Genomic DNA, 23051 nt, shown 5'->3' with positions numbered 1-23051 from the left:
AAAGGTGAAAAAGACAAGACTGCCTTGAGGCAGGAGATTAGAGGCAGTCCTATGCTGGTTTCCCAGTTATCAGTCTGGGGTCCATGAGCTCCCCCTTGTTCAGGTCTGCTGTTTCTGTGGGTCTCTCCAGCCTGGTCTTGACCCCTTTGCTCATCACTCCTCCCTCTCTGCAACTGGATCCCAGAGTTCAGCTCAGTGTTTAACTGTGGGTGTCTGCCTCTGCTTCCATCAGCTACTGGATGAAGGCTCTAGGATGGTATATAAGGTAGTCATCAATCTCATTACTAGAAAAGGGCTTTTAAGGTAGCCTCTCCACTATTGCTTAGGTTGTTAGTTAACCAAACCAGGAGCAGACAAGGGAAGACAGTTCCAGGCAGGGCAACAATATCTTAAAGACTGAGCATGCCTTGAGTTAATGAAGAGAGCATCATTGGTGAGGGTATAGGTGAGAGAGGAGGGGAGGAAGGAGGGGAGAGAGGAGGGGAGGGAGGAGGGAGGTCACAGAGCCTCATAATGCATGTTGAAACATGGGCTTTCATCCTAAGAAAACACCAGGAGCCAGGGATGTGAAGCCCAAGAGAGATCAGGCTTGCCGCTTAAAGAGCTCACTCTGACATACCTAACACAAAGCGATTCGGAAATGCTGGAAATGAAAGCACAGATGGGTCCCAGCCAAACACAAGGCTGCGCACATTTCTCTCTTGATTCCACCCAGATGTGACTAAAGGGATGACAGTACAGGGACTTAAAAAGCATAAAATGACGACAAAGAGAATGAGAAAGTTATGAAAGCATGCTGAAATGTAAACAAAATTCTTGAATTTGAAGCGAACAAAAGCTAAAGGCAACAGAAAAACACTTAGCAAACTAAAAACGACAGAGCCAACTTGCCTGCCCCAGAGAAGGTGGAAAACAGGGATGTGTGTAGGTAAGACTCTAGGTGACTCAGGACGGGCACGCACCAAAAACCTTCCCGGCAGCATGTAGCTATGACTGAAACACGCAGTCTCAAAGTCCATACAAGATGACGTTTATACATGGTCCTTCCTTGCAGCTAGGAAGGCAGGAGTGCAGGATCTGAGTAAGGGGACCCAGAGACGAATACCAAGATGGCAGACAGGAACAAGAATATTAATCTAAGGTCTGTGTGTTAATGGTCAATGTCCCCTTTCCCACCACCCTCTCCCATCCATCTCCAAGAATCAGACACCCAGGTATCTGGGTGCCTCTACTTTACTACCCAAGTAGGAGACCAACATACAGAATGTTACCCCAAGGAAGTAGACTGGTCAATTGGAAAGATAATGGCATGGTAGGAGCTAGGAGGATCCTAAGTGACTCACCATGACCTCTGTAATGGAGTCACCGCCCCCAGTGTAATTCCCTCTCAGAAATCTGACTCCTATACCAGAATTCTCAGGCTGAATCCTAGTGCTGCCTTCTTAAGTATCAACCAGTCAGTGATCATTAGACTTAGGGAGATCTCTAGGTGGGTATGGTAATGCATAGCTATAGTCCCAGCTTTCTGGAAACTGGGGCAGTATAATTGCTGGAGTTCAAGATGAGCCTGGGCTGCATAGTGAGACCCTATCTCAAAGAACAAAGAAGGAAGGAAGAGAAGGAGGAATAGAGGTAAGGAAGTAAGAAGAGAAGACAATTAAAAATTGATGCCAAGCACACAATTAAACACTCTCTGGTTTGTTTTGTTTGTTTTGTTTTTTATTTCTTTGCTTAGACAGAGTCATGGAGCCACAGCTGGCTTGAAACAAGATGGCCTTTAAACTCGTGACAATCTTCCTGTCTTCTTGTCTCCTGCATCTGAGTACCGTGATTAGAGGTATGCCCCTAACTGAATCAAAGCAGGGGAAATCTCCCAAATAACATAGAACAATGCTCCAAAGATAAAAGACATTAACTACATACATTCATGGAAACTAGGATGAGATTTTTTGTGGGGGAGGGGGAGTGGAAGAACACATACTTCCCCTTTTTATTTTTTGATATTTTTCCTTTTTTAAAATTTTAAATTAGAAACGATTCTTTTACATGCCAATCCCAGTTCCCTCTTCCTTCCCTCCTTCCCTCCCCCTACCAACCACCTATCCCATCCCCTTTCTGCTCCCCAGGGAGGGTAAGGCCTCCCATGGGGGATCTTCAAAGTCTGTCATGTCATTTGGAGCAGGTCCTAGACCCTACCCCATGTATCTAGGCTAAGAGAGTATCCCTCTATGTGGAGTGGGCTCCCAAAGTCCATTCATGTACTAGGGATAAATACTGATCCACTACACAAGGCCCCATATATTAGCTAGACCTCTAAACTGACATCTTCATTCAGGGGGTTTAGAACAGTCCTATGCTGGTTTCCCAGCTGTCAGTCTGGGGTCCATGAGCTTCCCCTTGTTCAGGTCAGCTGTTTCTGTGGCTCTCTCCAGCCTGGTCTTGACCCATTTGCTCATCAGTCCTTCCTCTCTGAAACTGGATTCCAGAGTTCAGCTCAGTGTTTAACTGTGGGTGTCTGCTTCTGCTTCCAGCAGCTACTGGATGAAGGCTCTAGGATGGCATTTAAGGTAGTCATCAATCTCATTATAGGGGAAGGGCATTTAAGGCAGCCTCTCCACTATTGCTTAGATTGTTAGTTGAGGTCATCCTTGTAGATCTCTGGACATTTCCCTAGTGCCAGATTTCTCTTTAAACCTATAATGGCTCCCTCTGTTATGGTATCTCTTTTCTTGCTCTCCTCTATTCTTCCCCTGACTCGATCTTCCTGCTCCCTCATGTCCTCCTCTCCCCTCCTCTTCTCCCTTTCTCTTTCTTCTAACTCCCTCTACCCCCCCCCACCCCGTGCTCCCAATTAGCTCAGGAGAGCTTGTCCCTTTACCCTTCTCCGGGGGATCATGTATGTCTCTCTTAGGGTCCTCCTTGTTTCCTAGCTTCTCTGGCGGTGTGGATTGCAGGCTGCTACTCCTTTGCTCTATGTTTAAAAATCCCTATATGAATGAGTACATACCATGTTTGTCTTTTTGTAGCTGGGTTACCTCACTCAGGATGGTTTCTTCTACTTCTATCCATTTGCTTGAGAATATCAAGATTCCATTTTTTTAGGATAAGATTTAAAACAAACAAGCAAACAAAACCAGAAGACTAGAGCACATTAGAAAAACTAAGCAATATTGATCTAAAAAGCAATAGAAAGTTTAAAGAACTCAAACCCACATATTGGGAGAGTTAATATCGTAAAAATGTAAAGCCGGAGACGCCTCAGCACTTAAGAGTATGTATTACTCTGCAGTCACCTTGTGTTTGACAAAGATGCCAAAAATACACCTAAGTTTAGTTCCCAACATCCACATCAGGTTGTTCACAATTGTCTGACACCCTTTCTGACCTCCACAGGCAACACCACTCATACATGGCATAGATAGACACACATGTGCATAAATAAACATGAAATCAATAAATCTAAAAATATTTTAATGTAAAATAGAAAAAACATCATTTTTCAAAGTTTTTTATTTATTCTCTGAGCTAAGGAAAACACACACAGTCTTAAAATTCATTTGGAAACACAAAAGACCTCAGATAGCCTATACGTTCCTGGGAAAAAGAGGAATCACCATATGAGATTTCAAGTTATATAGCAAAGCCATAACAATAAAAAGAAGCATGTAGCTCAATGGAGCAAAACAGAAGATCCCAATAGAAATCCACGTGGCTGCAGTCACCTTGTGTTTGACAAAGATGCCAAAAATACACAGTGAAGAAATGACAGCCTCTTTAAGAAATGGTGTCAGGAAAATTGGATATCCGCATAAAAGAATAAAACTAATTCTTATTTCTCACCCTCTGCAGAAATCAACTTCATGTGGATTAAAGACCTTGATATAAGACTGAAAGCTGAAACAGTTAGAGGAAAGGTAGGGAAATGGTCAACATATAGGTATAAATAAAGAATTTCTGGATAGGACTCTAGTTGCTCAGGAAGTAAAGTCAGTCAGCAATCCCAAAATAAGGCCTCCTGAGATTGAAAAACTTCTCACAGCAGAAGAAGCAGCTACTTAGTAAAGAGAATGGGAGAGGAGCTTTGCCACTCTCTATCTAACAGAGGATTCATAGCTTGAATAGAAAAAGAACTAAAAAAAAGAAACCCGAGAAACATCAATCAACAAATGGACAACTGAACAGACAGTTCACAAAAGATGGAGCACAAATGACCAATAAACACACACACACACACACACACACACACACACAGCCTCACCAGCCATCAGAGGAATGCAAATCAAAACTATGAGATTCCACCAATGTCCTAAGGCAGCAAGGTAGTCATTAAGAAAATTGACAAGGTTCACACAGTTTAGGAAGTGGAGAGTTGGGAGTAGATCTAGAAGAATTAGGGGGAATAGTGCAGGGGGTGACTATGATCAAAATTAATTATAAGAAATTCTCAAATAATTAATATAGATATTATATTTTGTGAAAAGAAGAAAACAATGTCTGCTGAAGATACAGACAAAAGGGAACCCTCGTATACTACTAGAAGGAATGTAAATCAGTTCAGCCTCTGTGGAAATCAGAATGGGCATTTCTTGAAAAAATTTTTTAAAAAACAGCAAATTTACCAAATGTTCCCACTTTGTAACTCTTGGATGTCCGCCCAAAGGTCACCAAGTCAGCATTCATAGAAAGCCTTGAACATCAGCGTTTACAATAGCAAGCTCCATTCACAATAGATAATTTATAGAACCAATCTAGGTGTCCAACAGTAGAGGTAAGGAAACATTGTGCATATACACAACAGAGTTTTCTTCGGGCATAAAGAAAAATGGAGTGGTGCCTTTTGTGGAAAAAAAACGGGTGCAACTGGAGACAGTCAATAAGTAAATTAAACCAACCTCAGAAAGACAAACATGTTTTCTCTCATTTGTTGTTCCTATATTTTATGTAACCACATAAAATTGTATATGTATACATTAAAGTAGAACTGAGCTAGAGAGTTGACTCAGTGTATAAGGGCAAGCGGATTAGAGTTTGGATCCCCAGGTGGTCATGACAACTTGCCTGGAAATCTACTCACAAGGCAGAGGAGACAGGGGATTCTGGAAGCAACCTAGCTAGCAAGACTAGCCACACAGCAGATTCTAGGTTTGACTGAGATATCTTGCCTCAATAGATAAGATAGAAAAGCATCCAAGAAAGATTCCCAGCATCAATGTTAGGCCTCCACATTCATACATACACACATGCACATACACCCCTGTACATATGCAAACACACATACATATGCACATGACATACGTATACATAAAAGAAAGGAAAAAAATAAAATCCTATCTTGTTAGTCAATCAACCTGAAGTATCAGCTCATCAATACCACAAGCTGGGCTCAGTTGAAAAATACTTACTGTGCAAGCAAGCATGTGTACTTGAATTTAATCCCCAACACCTACCTAACAAACCAGGCACACAGGCACCCACTTATAATCCCAGCACCTTGGAGACAGAAGACAGGAGGATCCCTAGGCTTGTGAGCTAGTCAGTCTAGCCAAATCAGTAAGTCCCAGGCCAGTGAAAGACCCTGTCTCAAAAATAAGGAGGACTGAAAAGATAGCTCAGCAGTTAAGGGCACTTAGGACTCTTTCAGATAACCAGGTTCAGTTCCCAGCACCCATATGGTGGCTCACAGCTGCCTGTAATATAGTTATAAGGGATCCAAAGCCAAGGGATCCTTGGCCTCTATGCGCAATTTCACTCACATACATATACACACAACACTCAAAAATAAATAAAAAATGGTAAGATAGATGATATTCCTGAGGAAAGACACTCAAGGCTGCCCTTCCTTTGATCTACACATGTGTGCTTGCCCACATATGTGCCCACACACATGAAAACACACAAAGAAATTCAGAAGTTTTTAATGCAGACTCTCAGAAACAGTCCTGGACAGAATGAATCAGAGTCTGCACTTCAGCAAGACTCCCAGGCGATTTCTATCGCTTATTAAATATTCACTGACAGGGATCTCATTAAATGAGCTATAGTACATTCATCAGATGAAGTTTTACATACACTTATTAAACATAAAAGACCTCTCAATGTGCCAATATAGAGCAATTTACATTACAGGTTATACTGTACAAAGGGGAAGAAGGCCAGAACAGCACTGTTATGTGCCATCATTTATATGAAAAAAGAGAGACGGTTTGGATTATGCTTCTGTAATCTATCTGGTTAGCTGATTGTTCTACCCTTGCCCCAGTTAAGTCCCTGCTCTCCTCTCCCCGCTTGCCTGGGATCACAGTCAACAATGACCATTCAGTGTCATCCTACTGAACTGGAGGAGATAGTGAAAGCCCTTTCTTGGTGTTCCAGTATAAGTCACTCCATCAGTCTTGAGGTCCTTTAAGACAATTCAGTAGCCTATAATCTCAATGCTTGGGAGGCAGTGGCTAGAGTATTGTCACAGTCTGAGGCCAGATAATAAGTTCCAGACCAACCAATGCTGTACTGCAAGACATTGTCTCAAACAAACTAATGAACTGCAGCCCAGAGCAACTGATTCTGTCCATTCTTCACAGTTTTGTCTAAAGCCCAGGCAGGACCCAGAGACAGAATAATCCAATACTTAAAAGCCCTCTACACACACACACACACACACACACACACACACATCTTTGACATTTCCCTCCCTCCCACCTCGCCTCCATTTAGTTCTCTGCTGCTGTACACCAGCTCATCCCCAGACCCAGACAAAACACAGGCACAGGAGGCCCAGAAGAAGCCTTGCCAGGGCCCAGAGAGAGCTGGGTGTCAAGTGGTCATTTGTCACTTGCAATTTTCTTCTTCTGTAGTCAATAGTCATTTTGTAAATGACGCAATAATAGCCCCTAAGAGCTGGCTCAGAGGCAGGTATTGATCATGCCCTAGGGAGCAGTGCCTTCCCAACTCAGAGCCCTGAGACCTGGAGAAGGAAAGAGGGTAATGGGTGATTAAAGGCACCATTTACCTTCCCTTTTAGCCAAGTGATTGGCAAGAAGGAAAGCTAAAGTGGTCCAGTTCTCGTGTCCAAGCTTGGCAATCAGTCCCAGGAGTCAGTCTGTGCCTGTACCCCAGCAGTCCACACCTTGCTGTAAGTCATGAGAAGTTTGATGTGGGAAGCCTAAGACAGCCAGTCGCAGATCCTTTGAACTGGCATAATGTTCCAGTCATCTGCTCTGGGAGCAACCCGTTCCAAAACTATGTGCCGAGTGATAAACATAATCTCATCATGTTCCCAGATTTGTCAGCAATTGGTGTGAAGAACAATAGGGATGGCTTGTCTCTACTTTATAATGTCTAAGGTCTTATCAGAGAACCTTCAGAAGTGGGATGGGGCTGGGTGCCGAGGGCGTACATGGCTGGAGTCTGGATTATCCAGATGATTCTTTCCTGTCAGAGACAGCACCTGGGACTGGTGTGGCTTGAAGGCTGGGTTCAGTTGAGATGTCATTCCTCTTATGTAGCATCTTTAGCTAGCCTGGACTTCTATAAGGTATTAGGAGGTTCTGAGAGAGACTGTCCCCAGAAGAGTTATCCCATATATATATGCATGTGTTTGTATATATATATATGTGTGTGTGTGTGTGTGTGTGTGTAGTATGCATGTATGTATATGTGTGCATTAAAATGCTAAAGAAATATAGAAACAAAATATAAGTCTATAAAATCTTAAGGATTTTTTGAGCAGGGCACTGGTGGCGCACGCCTTTAATCTCAGCACTCGGGAGGCAGAGGCAGGTGGATCTCTGTGAGTTGAAGGCCACCCTGGTCTCCAGAGTGAGTTCCAGGACAGCCTCCAAAGCAATACAGAGAAACCCTGTCTCGCAAAACCAAACAAAATAAAATCTTAAGGATTTTTGTTCTTATTTTATGTATTTGGCTGCATGTACGCAGGTACACCAGGCATATGCCCAGTGCCCATAGAAGACAAAAGTCATATCATCATCTATTCTGTAACCACAGTTATAGGTGGTTATGAGCCGCCACACAGATGCTGGGGACCAAGCTGAGCAAGTACTATGAACCACTGAGCCATCTCTCCAGCACCAACAGTGAAGACTTTAAAAGGCTGAGACATTCTAAACTTTCTTTGAAGCGTTCAGATCAAAATCCAAGTCTCTATGAGACTTCCAAATCTGTGACCTCAAAGCGCCTCAGTTTACTCATGTGTAAAAGAAATAGTCTCCTGTCTCCCACACTGAGGTTGCCAAGGTAACTGGTGAAAAGCACTCACAAGCACGCTAACTACACAGCGTCTGAAGTGACCACAGTGTGTACAAGCTGATTTTTATTAATCTTAGCAAATAAAGATTTGATATTAATGAGATGTTAGCCAAATGAGGTTAAGGAGCTGAGCAATCTGAGTGAACACGTCCAGCGCAGGACTCGGGGCAGAGCAGAAACGAGGAAGGCAGGGCAGCTATGCTGAAGCATGAGCAGTTGGGCCAGAGCAGGCACGAGGCGGACAGGGCAGCTATGCTGAAGCATGCACCGTCTTGTATTTGAGGCTTCTTCTAGGCTTTGACATCCAGAAGACAAGAGCCCCCTTTTCTTCTGACGTCCATCCTCCTAGAGGATATGCTAACTCCCAGTGGCAAATCATGCCCCCTTCATCCCAAGAGAGGGCCAATGGTGGTTCGTGTGGATAGCAAGGTCCTACTGTTCTCCCACATTCCTGCCAGGAGCAAAATAGGAGCACGAGAACTGACAGAGACTGCAGCTTCCTCTCAGCTATTCGGCTGTCAAACTGACGGGCAGGTACATGGTTGTCTTGAGATGGGAAAGGGTGAAGCAGATATGCAATGGCTTCATCTCAGCTTGCTCCTGTGGAGTTCTGGAACACTTCCTGTGGTAAGAGCTCTGCACCTGGTGCTTGCATCCATTCTTCTTTGGTGCTGGCTAATATGACTGAAATGGAAAACTCCATCCTGGAGGGAGGCCCATTTTGTCTTTTGACCCAGTCACTTTCTCCTGTCTTATTTTGTTACTAATAAAACCAACATGGTGGTCCCGCCTGACATGCTTATTACCCAATTTTAACATACACAGCTAGGTGGCATATTTCCTTGTCACTCTCCTTTCATTCTAGCTCCAAAGCCCTCTCTTTCCAGGGAGGAAGGCCAGACCAACAGCCCAGTGGTAGTGGATCTCCTAGACTCAGCCCTCATGGCTGCAGAACACTAGCTTGACCCAGCAGCTCGCAGAAGGCCATCAGAAGAAAGGACACTAGAGGGGTAACTTGAGCTTGGCAGGTGACTAAAGACCTTAAATACAGCATGGGTGGCTGTGTGCTGCCCACCGAGGAGGGCTGTTCAAGAGAAAGGTGACAGGTAGTCCTGAGATGGAGAAAGGATGTGGCGAGGGGTTGGTGTACAGGCAGGAAGACCAGCAAGGAGGCCAACACAGCCGTCTCTGGTGTAGGCTGGGGCAGCAGTTGGTAGGGCAAGCAATAAAATGATCTGAGTCATTTTCAGAAATTTAAATTTTAAAAATATAACATTTTAATTAATTCTTTGAGAATTTCATACTTCTATACAATGTATTTTGATGCATTCACCCTTAATTCCTTTTAGATCTGCCCTCTTTTACATACATTTTATAGCCCAGTGAATCCAACTTGTGCTGCCCATATACTTTGGGTTTGGGGCTATCAATACTTGAGTATGGATGGGATGACCTCTCTCCTCCAGGATTTGATTAGTGGCCAGGCGTCTCTGAGGATTGCCTCACAGGACCCAGCAACGGACCCCCTACTCCCTAGCCACCCCTAGATGGGGTTTCAGTATGCTGTGCCAGGTCTGACTGGGGCTGAGGAGAGAAAGGGAAACTGTAGGAGGAGAGAGGAAGGCACAGCCCCCTGATACTGAGGTGTATTTTTATTACTACGCTAATGCTCCCCTAATTAATATCGGGAGGCTGTGACTGCCATTTCACTATTTTCACTCTGCTGATTTGCCCCTTGGGACAAAAGGAAATTGGAATTAAGAGGAGACAATGGAATTGCTGGCAGGATTATTAGCTTCAGTGAAGCTAATGAAAAGAGTGGGAGGGAGGAGGAGAAGGGAGCCTCAGGGGACCCTGTGACTCAGGCTGGGAACTGCCTGAGGAGCTGGGTGGGACTGGAAGGACTGTACCCTCTGGGCTCCAAGATCCTGTCAGACACCAAGGTCAGAGGCACTTTGGGAGGCATGATCAAAGGAGGACAGAGTTAGGGATTGCTTCTCCAGTAAAAGGAGCACAGGGGGTGACAGGAAAGCCCCTGATCCCAGAAGAGACAGCCAGCCCAGGCGTTGGGAGATGCCAGTTGCTGCTAGGCAGAGGTGGAATTCAGTTTCCTAGGGACAGATAAAGGGCTTGTGTGTCTCCAACATAGGCCCAGCTCACATGCCAACTTCTCTCCAGGAGACAACAAAGCCACCATCAGATCCCTATCCCCAGCTACTCCACCATAGCTCTAGTCCCTAAAGCCTAGGGGGTTCAAATTGGATGAGAATCTAGAATATTTAAAGACCAAGACAAAAGAGAAGCAACATTTCAGGCCAAGACACATTTGCCCGTATACACATTGCACACATGCATATACAGGCGCTTAGATACTCCTTAAGCATACACAGCCAACCCACCCACATGTACTCATGCACCCAAACTTGAAAACACACTGGCACACTCACCCAACATGCCTTGGGTGGTCACTAAGGTGATCATGAGTGTCCCTTTTGCAAATCCATTCATAGGCCAGCATCCTTTCTACTATCTTAGGCCAGTTTACCACCCCAGCCCTCTAGTTTATGTCCATCCCACCCTACTCCCTGCATCACTGAGCCATTTCCAGGGTAGATACGGGTAAAGGATCCCTCCAGTGGATTGCCAGGACAATGGGTTCTGCTCTGTACAGCTATGCTCCCTTACAATAAATGCAAGATGAGGAGTTCAGAAAACACAATGCAGCTTCATTTCCAGGCTGCATTTTTTTCCTTCTATGCAGCTCATGAGTCACTAGATTAGCACCTTTCCAATGACTGGGAGGCAAAAACCCTATTATCATAGAAACCCTCCTGAAGAGTGACGGCTCTGTTCTTTTTGATGGCAGCAACCAGTCCCACGGAGCTGCAAGAGCTTAGCAAGCTGGGAGCCCAGTGTTCCAAGGAGCTTCGTGTCCTTGTTGCAGAAGTGAACTTTAAAGAACTCTCCTCCCAGCCTCAGCAGCACCTCACATGCTCAGTGAGACTTGCCAGGGCAGCCTAAACAGGGCCTCCTTGCAATCAAGGAAGCCTGCACATCCCATCTGCAGGTGCTTTGGACTCCCCTTACAGGACATGTGTAGAAGGTTCTGTGTTCAAGGAAGAGTCACTGGAGGTCCCCTCAAAGGGCCTTTGAGATCAAGTTCATTAGACAGAATCTCTCACTGAACCTAGGGACTATTTGGCTAGACTAGCTAGCTGGCCAGCAAGCCCTATGAATCCTCTTGTCTCGGTCTCCCCATCGCTATGGATACAAATGCCCATCAACATGTCCCACTTTTTGCTTAGGTGCTTGGTCCTCATCCTCCTAGTCCCCAAGGAATTAAAGTGTGAAGGGACATGAAGGAACCAAGCTGGTATTGATTAGGAAACATCCTCCCTACTGGCTAGCTTACTTAGTACCAAAACGGGTGCTATGCTGACTGCGGGGAGGAAAGAGTCATCAACAGTTTTTTCTAGCTGTGAGCCCCCTGAACTGCAATATTGGCTGTCACAGAAAGATATGAGCATTATGCACAAGTGTTATAGGTGCAACCAACCATTTCCTGTTTGTATTGAGAGTCCACTCCTCAGGAGGAAACACATGCTTGGTACTGTAAATCTAGGAACTAAACCATGATTGGAGAGCTCATAGAATCCAGGGGTGAACCTACTACAATTATTCTGCTAAACGGTCACAGCATCAAACTACCCACTGAATTCATCTATATTTACAGATTAGTGCAACTCTCCGGCTTCATCAGAGAAGTTTCTTTATGCAATGGATGGTGGTTAACACAAAAACGTGTAACTGATCAAAGCATAGAAAAAGAAATGTCTGATCAAGTGATCGGCCACAAATGGAACATTTGCATCATACCTCTTCCCTGAAAAGAAGCAATTGTTTTGGAAGAGGGGGTGGAAGGACTGTAAGAGCCTGAGGTCTGGGAAGACAAGAGCGAACCTGTCTTCTGGACATGACAGGACCACTGTACTCCTGAACTCACAGCACCCACGTCTAATTGCACCAATCCTTCAGTCAAGCCAATCAATGTTCTATCATATAGTGTGAATGGGTTTACAAGCACCAACCATAACTGAGGGGCCATGGACAGTTGATGGCTTCTGGGAGAAAAAGAATCAATTTTCTTTAAGGGTGTGGTTCCTGGTAGGTTAACTACACTTCAGTGGACAGCCCACACCCAGAAGTATGTGGGTACCATAAATCAGAGTCAAAGTGTGCATGTGTGTATGTGCACATGTGTATGCTTACAATACTGAGGGTAGAACCCAGAGCCTCACTCATGCTGGAAAATTGCTTTGCCACTGAGCTACACACACTAGCCCTGACCTTTCAATTCTTTATGTCATATCTAAACAGTGAAACTCCCCCTCTTAACAGACACAAAACAAGAGCTTCAGGATGTAGTGGTGACCACAGCTTTCAACAATTTTTCAGACCTAGCTTTCTCTCAAGCAAGAAGGTCATTTATCAGCAGCAGCCCTCACATCTTCTTTATGCTTAGTTCAAATCTGAAACTGGCAACAGAGCCAACCACATCGATTGTTTGGGTTTTACGTCTATAAGTGCCATCTTCTCCCCCTCAGTGGATGAAATGGCATAATCAGAATCCATCCGTCGCATTATTTAATTAGTTGGAACATTTAGTACTCCCCCAACTGTTTCTTTGAAGTCATTTGCACATAAGTGCAACTCTACCAAGGAATAAAAGATCTCTATAAATATTGCAGTAAAATTTTAATTATACTTCAATTGCTCAGCAGATTTATTTGCATTAATCAGGGAGGTCTCTTATCCTGGTATGTCTATCTCGGCTTCTCAGCTCCTCCTTAAACCATCAATTAGCCAGATAACCGTTTTGCTTCTTGACAGGCCTTGCAGCTGGTGGGGAAGCTGACAACGTCCAGGGACAGGCCCAGAGAGGGAGGGTTTCAAAGCTTGTTCCTGCTGAACCGAGTTGTCTTGTCTTCTCACTTGCTAATAGCATGAAATAAGTATGGCTGAGAATGTGCAGCTGACCAGGAATTGTACTCCGTGCTCCCCGTGCATTATCTAATTGATTTTTTGCATCAACATAGTACAAATGAATAATTAACAAATGACAGTTTTTGGATTTGAATCCAGGTGTGTCTTGTTCCCCCATTCACTTACTTCACCAGTGAACTTCTATACCGTCTGCCAATCTTTGCCACCAAGTAGGCCCATAAAGGATGAATTTTTTAACAAAATATGATCCTTTCTGAAGTTTCAGTCCCTGATAATTGCCATAGTGATTATCATCTGTAGAAGATGCCCTTTTGGGGGACCATCACCAAGCAAGACGCAGGGCTCTGCTTCTGAGACCAATCTCTCTTACCGACCATCCTTGTCACTCTGACTTTATTTCCCTCCCTGAGGACCACAGAGCACCATGTTAAAGATGGAAGAGGCCTTAAGCCCAGTGTAAGTTTAGCATCATCATCTGACACCGGCAGAACGCTATACTTTGGCTCATGTTCGCAGACTTCCCTTGCACCGCCTTGTTGCTTTTGGGTGTGTGATGGTACAGTCCATTTTGGCAGGAAGCACATGACAAAGAACCTGTGCCCTCATTGCATGCGGGAAGCAAAGGGAGAGATAAGAAGGACTACAACCTCAATAGCTCCGTCAAGGGCACACCCATAATGACCTTACTTCCTATCACAAGGCCCCGCCTGCTGAAGGTTCTTCCACCTTCCAGCAGCTCCATAGGCTGGTGACCGAACAAGCCTTAGTTCATAGCCTTGGGTGTTGGACCAGTTAGAATGTTTTTTGTCTGCGATCCCACAGCTAGTTAAGGTCGGAGTAAAGCCGCTATCTGGAGTAATAGTTCTACTGAATAAACCCGTCACCACACTCCCTAGCTCCCCATTCAGGGCACCTTTGCTCCTACTGTATCCTTTCCTATGAATAACTCATATGACCTCTTACTTTGTTCACAAGAATCATCCAGATCTAAGATTCTAAGACTTTGACTGTATTTTTTGGTTCCTATTCATTTTGAACCTGTGTAAAATAGCATTTTCCCTGGTGTCTTTCTGTGGAGATGTGAAGGGTTTTCCTCTCAAGATCAACCCTCTACCCCCCACTCCCTCCCCTACCCCTACCCCCCCCCCACACTCTCCAGATAGACAATGTTCTGAAGCAGGAGCCTCCTCATCTAGAATCATCTTGTGACCTTCCACAGTTGGTCTGTTTTTATGATGCCTTTCTGGGGTACAGCATTCTGAATTACAATTAGCTTCCCCGTCTGGAAGAAAGCTTGCTTTTAATTTCACACATTCTCTCTGCACCTCAGATCCCCAAGCCCTGACCTAGTGTCCCCTGTCCAGCTCATATAGCACACTAAGAAGTCACAGAACTTGGCAAGTGCAATTCCCATGAACAACCAGACTTATTCAGTCTCACCCTCACCTGTGAAGTCTCCTCACACCCACCTACCTCAGTCAAAACCCAGGACTCGTTTGCCTAAGTTAGGGCCTAGCCATTTTTATACCATTCCTTTGGACCCCAAGTGTTCTCATCTGTATAGATAAGAAAATGCACCCCCGACCCCTGTGCTGCTGTCCCTCCAAACCAACTTTGTACTTTTGATCATGGGCATGTAGATTGTTTCCCCTTTTGCTTATCAACGGGTAGTACTGCTGTAAACATTGAGGTTTCAGTATGCACAGAACACATTGACAGAGACCATATACAAAGCCTGCTGTACAGCTCGGAGACAGGCAGAGTAGGACTGGTAGGGGGCTGAGGGTACCAGGGGGCTGGATTCTATATGGGGAGACTAGAGGAGGCAACTTTTGAACTGTTTTCAAAGCCTTGTTTAGATAGAAGGGGAGGAGTGAGGCAGGGGAGTAGAAGACGAGTGGCAAGGAGAAGGTATTCCAAGCAGCCTCCCTGCACAGCTTGAGAATGGCCTGGACTATCAAAGAAACCATGACAGAACAAGAATGCACCTCTCTCTCTGGCAAGCAGATACTGTACTTCACACAAGCTCATTAGACTTATTCCAAAATGGAGCTTCCTGAGGAAAGCACTCAGGACCTCAAGTCAAATAGCCATAGCTCCTCCACAGGCCATGAACATGAGCCCCTACTCCCTCTATATAAAATGCAGTTTATAACAAGACCATCCCAGTAGTTATTTATTGCTTAACAAAGTATATCTGCTCCGAGATAATAAAACACGGGTACTCAGGCATGTGTGTGTGAGAGAGAGAGAGAGAGAGAGAGAGAGAGAGAGAGAGAGAGAGAGAGAGAGAGAGAAGACAAGTAGCCCAGGCTGACCTCAAACTTGTGTAGCTGAAACTGGACTGAATCCTGATCCTCCTGCCTCAGTTTAACAGGTACTGGGATTACAGTTATGTGCTACCATGCCCCACATGAGGGCATATTTAAAAAAAATAGTTGGCTCATACCTGCATTCTCAGCACTCAGGAGACTAAGGCAGGAAGATTCCTAGAAGCTTGAATCCAGCCTGGGCTACAAAGAGGGTTAAAAGCCAGCCTGGGCTACAGTGAAAGTCTCTTTTCAAAAACAAAAAAAAAAGAAGGAAGGAAGGAAGGAAGGAAGGAAGGAAGGAAGGAAGGAAGGAACCTGCCATAGGAAACAGACTCGATTAAGCAGTGTCACTGCTCAGTCAATCTACAGGAAGCCACAGAACCTTCCAAGGTACCCAGGCCCAGGCCAAGAGAAGTGGCCCCCTCTCTCTACAGCACGGCTGTCTCCGTGCCACAGCACTAGAGAGCCTATGGAAAGTCTCTCACCCACACCAAGAGCTCCAGACTCTGACCTCTGACCTGTGCGCTGAGGGTAGAGGGGCCTGGGAGTAGAGAACTTCCAGTCACTGGCTGTAATCACAGCTAATTACATCTCAGCTGATGCCCAAATTGGCTCCTGATTGAATTCAGAACTTTTGTCTAATTAATTATCATTCACCTGCACACTGCTGCTTCACTCAGACCAAGGTTAACTGTTTCCTCCCTCCTGAGATTCCTGCCTTCCTCTGAGCCTTGAAATCTACTAAGAGGAGATGTGCTTCTGAAAAGGTGTCTACCTCAGGTTCCAACGATGAGGCAAAATGCCAAAGACTCAGGAAAGTAAAAGGAATTCCAGGTTGGAAGAATATATCCTGACTATGTAGAGAACCCTGGACTATGGAGATGATGTAATGGATAAAGCTCTAGCAGGCATAAGGAAGTCAGTTTGAAACTCCAGACCCACTTAAAAGCCGGACATGATGGCTGTGTGTCCATTATCCCAACTCTCTACAGGGAAAATCACCAGAAACTTGAAGGCCATCTAGCCTGGCGTCTGCACCAGCAAGAGACTGTCTCAAACAAGGTGGAAGGCAGTGACTGATATTCAGCGTTGTTCTCTGACCTGCCACTGCGCACACACATACACAAGCAGAAGCTAAAAAGAAAAGAATTTTTACAATACAATAGTAATATTAACTAAACAAAAAATAAGCAAAATATGATAGATACGTTTCTGTTCATATTTGCATGTATTCTCATCCTTTAAAATATTTGGGTTTCTTTTATTTATAGCTTTCTAAGAAGATTGTAATCTTAAATGTAATTTGGTAATAGTTTAAATTTTCACTTACTTTGGGAAGTCTCATTTATCATAATGATGTGGTGGTGAATTTTATAATTTAGTCCATAGGCAATGGTTTGCAGGCCAATTTATAACAAGCAGCAGTCAAGGAAACGAAATGCAAACATGCATAAGTTTATTATAATTTTTACTGATAAAAATGTGCTATGCATTATTTACCATTAATCCTAAACCACATTCTATTAAAATTCCAGTGTACCCTGCTTTTATTGATATTTGTGACATTGTTATGTCCCTAGCCAATCTGTGGCTGCCCATGATGAAGTCATGTAATTTCAACATATTTGTAGATACTTCCATTTTGTGTGTGTATGGGGGGGGGGGGTTCGAAGCAGGGTTTCTCTGTGGCTTTGGAGCATGTCCTGGAACTAGCTCTTATAGACCAGGCTAGTCTCAAACTCACAGAGACCCGCCTGCCTCTGCCTCCCGAGTGCTGGGATTAAAGGTGTGCGCCACCACAGATATTTCCATTTTTGTTAACAATCAGATGGAAGCAAATCTATAAAGCTATGAAATATGATATCACTTGTTTGTTGACTACATGGTGGATCTCATTGATGAATCAGATAGCAGTTTTCAACAGCAGCAACTATTTCCTAAACTTTTGTGCTATTTAAAACGTACCAGTATTTCCATCACTGATCTCATAGTTGTGACTGAAACCAAGAGTACAGACAACAGAACAGTCAAAATTAATGAGGTATTGTGATGGCCAATGTTGACTGTCAATTTGAGTAGATGAGAGTGTAGGCATTTCGGGCAGATAGGGATGGGTCAGGTGTAAGGGTTTCGGGCGGATCAGAATGGAACAGGAGTGGGTCAGGTATTCTGGCACTCGGGAGTCACAGAATACTCAGTGTTACACAGCTCAGGTAGAAAGGTATCCTGGAGCTCGGGAGCCAAGGACCACCACAGGTTGCAGTAAGTTTAGCAGCTTACAGCCTTGCCTCAGAGCTTTCCCAGTGTATCGGCTCCGCTCTGACAGGACAAGGTCTTCCAGCTGGGGATGTTCGCCTAGTGTAGCAGTTTTGCTCAGCAGGAGGTTTCTTGAGTGAAGTTCAGCTCTGCTCCTGGAGAGCAGAGAGCAGGAGCCGGAGTTCCGCTCTGCCATGGGAAGGTTTCCCGGGCAAGTGTTACAGCCCTGCTCGCTTTGCTCTGCTCTGCTCTGCTCTGCCCTGCCCAGGGTCACCTCTGCTCCAGTCACCGCCGCAAAAGAAGATCTTCACCCAAAGCTCATCCGAAGGGGTTTATTGGAAGGAAGAAGCTGGACCAGCCAAGCTGAACATACACAGAGTTTATATAGGGATTCTTGGGGGTGGGGAAGTTTTTCCAGGGTAGGGATTGGTCAGATTTTAGTGCTGAGCTCAGATTGGGTAGAGCTCCTGCTAGAGGATTGATTAGTTTTCTGCACAGGGTTAAGGTCAGATTTGGCTCTGGTTTCAGGGCAAAAGTGTGTTTCTTTCTCTGGTCCTTTTTAGCCTTTTGGCTCCAATTTTTAGGGCCAGGGTGCATTTCTTTCACTGACTCAGATTCCAGGTACAAGGTGTGTTCTTTTGGCATGATTAGCCATATGACTCTGCCAATTAAAAATTCAAAATGTGACGTGCTGTTTTGATGTGTATTTCTCTGATTATTAATGAACCTAAGCGTCCATTCTGGGCTTATTGGCCATCATGCCTGTGTTCTCTTTATCATCATTGTGTGTCCTTTGTGTGGTTCTAAAGATATTTGATGTTGCTCTTTTGATTTATAACAGCTCTTCTCTTTGTCTAGGAGATATTTTGACAATAATATTTTCTCACATTGTTACCTTTGTGATAGAATGAGTTGTTGAGTTTTCCAGTAAACTGTCAGCTTTTCCTCTCTTTGATTTTTGATTTTGTATCTTTTCTGGCAAAACCATCCACTTATAAACTCTTTCTCTGTTACTGCTCCTTGCTGGTTTTATGCCCATTTTCTTAGCTATGACTTTATATAATATATATGTTAGTACATTATATATACCTCATATGTGCATGAATTATGTACATATACATTACATACATGTGTGTGTTTAATAAATGAATTATTATGTGTGGCCTCAGGTAAGGAGGTGCATTAGTTTCCCAGGACTGTTATAAGAAAGAATAACAAACTGGGTGCCTCGAAACAACAGCTCTCAAAGCTAGAGGTGCAAACTCAAGCCATTGACAGCATTAGCCATGCTCCCTCTAAGACTCTGTGTAGACTATGTCCTTGCATCTTTCTGGTGCTGGCAGGCATTCCTCATCTGCTGCAGTATCGCTCTAATCTCTGCCTTTGACAAAGTGTTCTCCCTGAACATCTCTGCCTTCATACAGTGGTTTGCTTTTATAGGTCACCAGTTATCTGGACTAACAGCTGGTCTGTGTATCATCAGACTTTTCCAGAAATAGAATGAATAAAATGTCATTATATAGAAACATATATAGACAGACAGACAGAAAGATAACAGATATGTAGACACGTGTAGGATACATAAACAGATGCTGAAGGGAAAGAGAGAGAGAGAGAGAGAGAGAGAGAGAGACATAGATACATAGATCTGCATATCTGTACACACATATACATAGAGGATACCTAAGTAGATGATGAATGGATAGACAGAAAGATCGTTACACCTGTTGTTTGAAACAGGATCTCATTCTGTAATCCTGGCTAGCCCAGAGCTCACCATATAGACTCAGCTGGCCTCTAACCCACAGAGATCCACATGCCTTTGCCTCCTGGGTGCTGAGATTAAAGTTGTTCATAATCGCATTTGATGTAGACCAGTGGTTCTCAACCTTCCTAATCTAGGACTCTTTAATGTAGTCCCTAATGTTGTAGTAACCCCAACCATAATATTATTTCCTTGCTATTTCATATCTTTAATTTTGCTACTGTTATGAACTATGATGCAAATATCTGTATTTTCTGATACTGTTGGGGATCCGTGTGAAAGGATCATTTGACTCCAATGGTATCACAACCCATGGGCTGAGAACCTCTGGCCTAGACTATTGATTTGAGGAAACTACTGGGTCCAGTTGCTGTGGATTCCTGTAGAGCCGAAAGCATGGGCAGGTTTCTGATGCGTCAATCTTTATTTTTAAAAAATGGTGTTTTGCATGTCTGTGTGATGCGCTGAATCCTGGAATTACAGACAGTTGTTAGCTACTGTTTGAATGCTGGGAATTGAACCCAGGTCCTCTTGAAAAGCAGTCAATGCTCTTAACCACTGAGCCATCTTTCCAGCCTTTGATATTATAATCTTAAGACAGAGCTTCTATTCCTTCTCCAGGAAATACCAGACCTTTCTCAAGGCCTTCAACTTATTAGCTGAATCTCAGCCACAGAGTGTGATCTGCTTCACTTAAGGTCAACAGATTGAAAGGTGAATCATTTCTACATGATGCCTTCGAAGAAACACCTAGACCAGTGTTTGGCCAACAGTAGCCATCAGACTCACAGACACAGAAACCAGGTGCATATCCTTTTCAATATGCACAGCATGTATTTTTTTCTAGTTAACTATTGACATCAGTCCATGTTAATTTTGTCTTTGAACAGACAGAGGGTTGGCCTAACAGTAGATACCAAAAAGTTTGTCCTTTTCCTTCACATTTGAAATGCTCCTTTACATTATAATATAATAAAATAATATAAATATATTTATATATGTATCTTATAATATATATTAGAATACAATATCTTATAATGTAAGTAATATATTAATGTATATTTGTGGGGCTAGAAGATGAGCTGAGAGTCCTCTCCTCCTCCCCACTGCCCTCCATTCTGGGATGGATTGCCAGGTACAAACAAAAGAAACATGGAGCTTGGGAAATTAGTGTTCAGGTCTGTAGGGGTGAGCCCCACAAAGCTATCCGCCCTAAGGGCAGGGATAAGGAAATTTAGGACAGGTGGAGATAAAAGGAAGTGAAAGAGAAACTAGTCCCTCCTCTTCTCCTCTCTTCCCCTAGAAGCCTGCCATGCTTCTGACTCCCCAGCCTTTTGTGTGTAAGTTCTTATTCTGGTAAATAAATATATTATATTCCCTATTGCACTGACCTTCCACATCACAGATCTGCACCCTTCAGCATATCAAACAGCAAATGCCAGTGAGAGATTGACTGAGGGAAGAGGGCAGACCCACTCGGTGAACATTTCTCACCACCACACTCTCTCCTTCAGCCAGCCAGGGCCAGCTTGTCCCGTGGTGAAGAGATTTGGGTCTCTGCCTCAGCAGGAATTCAAGCCAAGAATGCACAACCACTCTGAGAGAACCCAACTGTCAGGTACTTAAGAATTTCATCGTAATAGTAAGATAATGAATTGTATAGTCTATTTGAGACACAATCCAACAAGATGTATTGGAATGAGGCAGCTTAATAATTTAAAATAGCCATCATAAGTACAGAAAAGGAAGTTAAAATAACATGAAAATTTTTTAAGAGGGAAGACCAAACAAAATCATTGGATGTGAAAATTTTAATCACTGAAATAACTCAATGAATGACACACACATACAATTGTATTCTGCTAAGAGATGAGCTACAAGCTCTCCTGCCAGTGTTGAGAAGGAATGAGGGGTGGAAAGATGCAGCAGATTTGAGCGCTGAAGATAAAATGCATGTGTCATCATCTGAATAATAGGAGGCCTTGAAGAAAAGAGAAATGAAGAAAGGCAAGTGTCGGAAAATTGTTGGGGATTAAAGAAAGATGAGAGGCTTCAGATTGAAAGAGCCCATGGAGCCCCTAATAAGATAAATGTAATAAACCACATCTAGATACATTATGGGGAAATTTAAACCACAAAGAAAAAAGCCAAAACTCCCAACGCTGCTGAAGAAAAAGATGATCACTCACGAGGAAGCAAGCATCTTTCTGATTGACATCCAACTTCTGTTCAACAATGACAAGAGAGACAAAAGGCAGGAATGTACTATTTCCAAAGTGCTAAAGAACTTCAAACCAGATTTATTTCAAGAAAAAAATGAAATAAGAACCTGCCATGAAAATAATCCCTGGAACAAAAAGCCAAGGTGATGTACAAAATTCTCCTTGAAAACAGAGAAATCACTCCAGTTAGAAGAGAAATGGACTGGTGGTATTAGTGTACAATAACAAGGGAATGGGGGAGTGTGAGTATTAGATAAGGAAAAGCTAACTTAGATGCTGCATGAAAAGAGAAGGAAAATAGAAAGGGAAGAGACAGGGAGACAGAGACAGAGTCAGAGAGACAGAGATAGAGTCAGGGATACAGAGTCAAAGACAGAGAGACAGAGACAGAGTCAGAAAGACAAAGAGAGTCAGGGAAACAGAGAGAGAGTCAGGGAGATAGAGACAGAGTCAGAGAGAAAAAATTTCACAACCAACAGGAACTAAAATTTTGTCTAACTCATAGAGTGATGACTAAATAAATGGTGTCTTCAAGGAAGGCCAGGAGCCCCCACGGGAGTATTCTTACATTGTTATAGAGAAAGATGTAAATGTTGAATTGGCCTCTTTGGCATATCAGATCACTGAAAGAATGGAGCCCAAGAAGTGAGAATCTCTTCCCTAATCTTCTACTAAGAGAGAAAATGAGTGGAACTCTGTGGCATCCGGAACCTGGGTACTGGAGAAAGATTTACATCTTCTCAGGTGACTTTGAAGGAGAGATGGGGGATAAGTGATGGGCAAGGGGACCAACCACACTTCAGTCATGTACATTTCCTGCTTTATTTTTAAATATATTATTAAATTAAAACAGAATATCACTTTCACTCTCCTCCCTCCAAGTCCTCCCATAGCACCCCATCAGATTAGTCTCTTTTTCTTTGATTATTATTGTTACATGTTACATACATATGAATATGTATGCACAAATACATAAATACAACCTGCTGAGTCTGTCTTCAATGTTTGTGTGTATATGGTTTTAGGGATGACCATTTTTATTGGCTAACCAATAAGAGACCTCATCTATTTCAAACCTATCCCCACATTAGGGCTCCAGAAGAACTGGAATCACTTTTTCTTTGTTCCTCTTCCCAGTGTGGCCACAATTGACTAACTCTCTCTTTTCTGCTCTCCACTGTTAAAATAAGGACTTAAACAAATACTGACTTGGCATTGGTGAGACAAATA

Source organism: Mesocricetus auratus, unplaced genomic scaffold (assembly GCF_017639785.1).
Source record: "Mesocricetus auratus isolate SY011 unplaced genomic scaffold, BCM_Maur_2.0 Super-Scaffold_100022, whole genome shotgun sequence".
Classification (NCBI taxonomy): Eukaryota; Metazoa; Chordata; class Mammalia; order Rodentia; family Cricetidae; genus Mesocricetus; species Mesocricetus auratus.
This window is presented reverse-complemented; position numbering follows the sequence as displayed.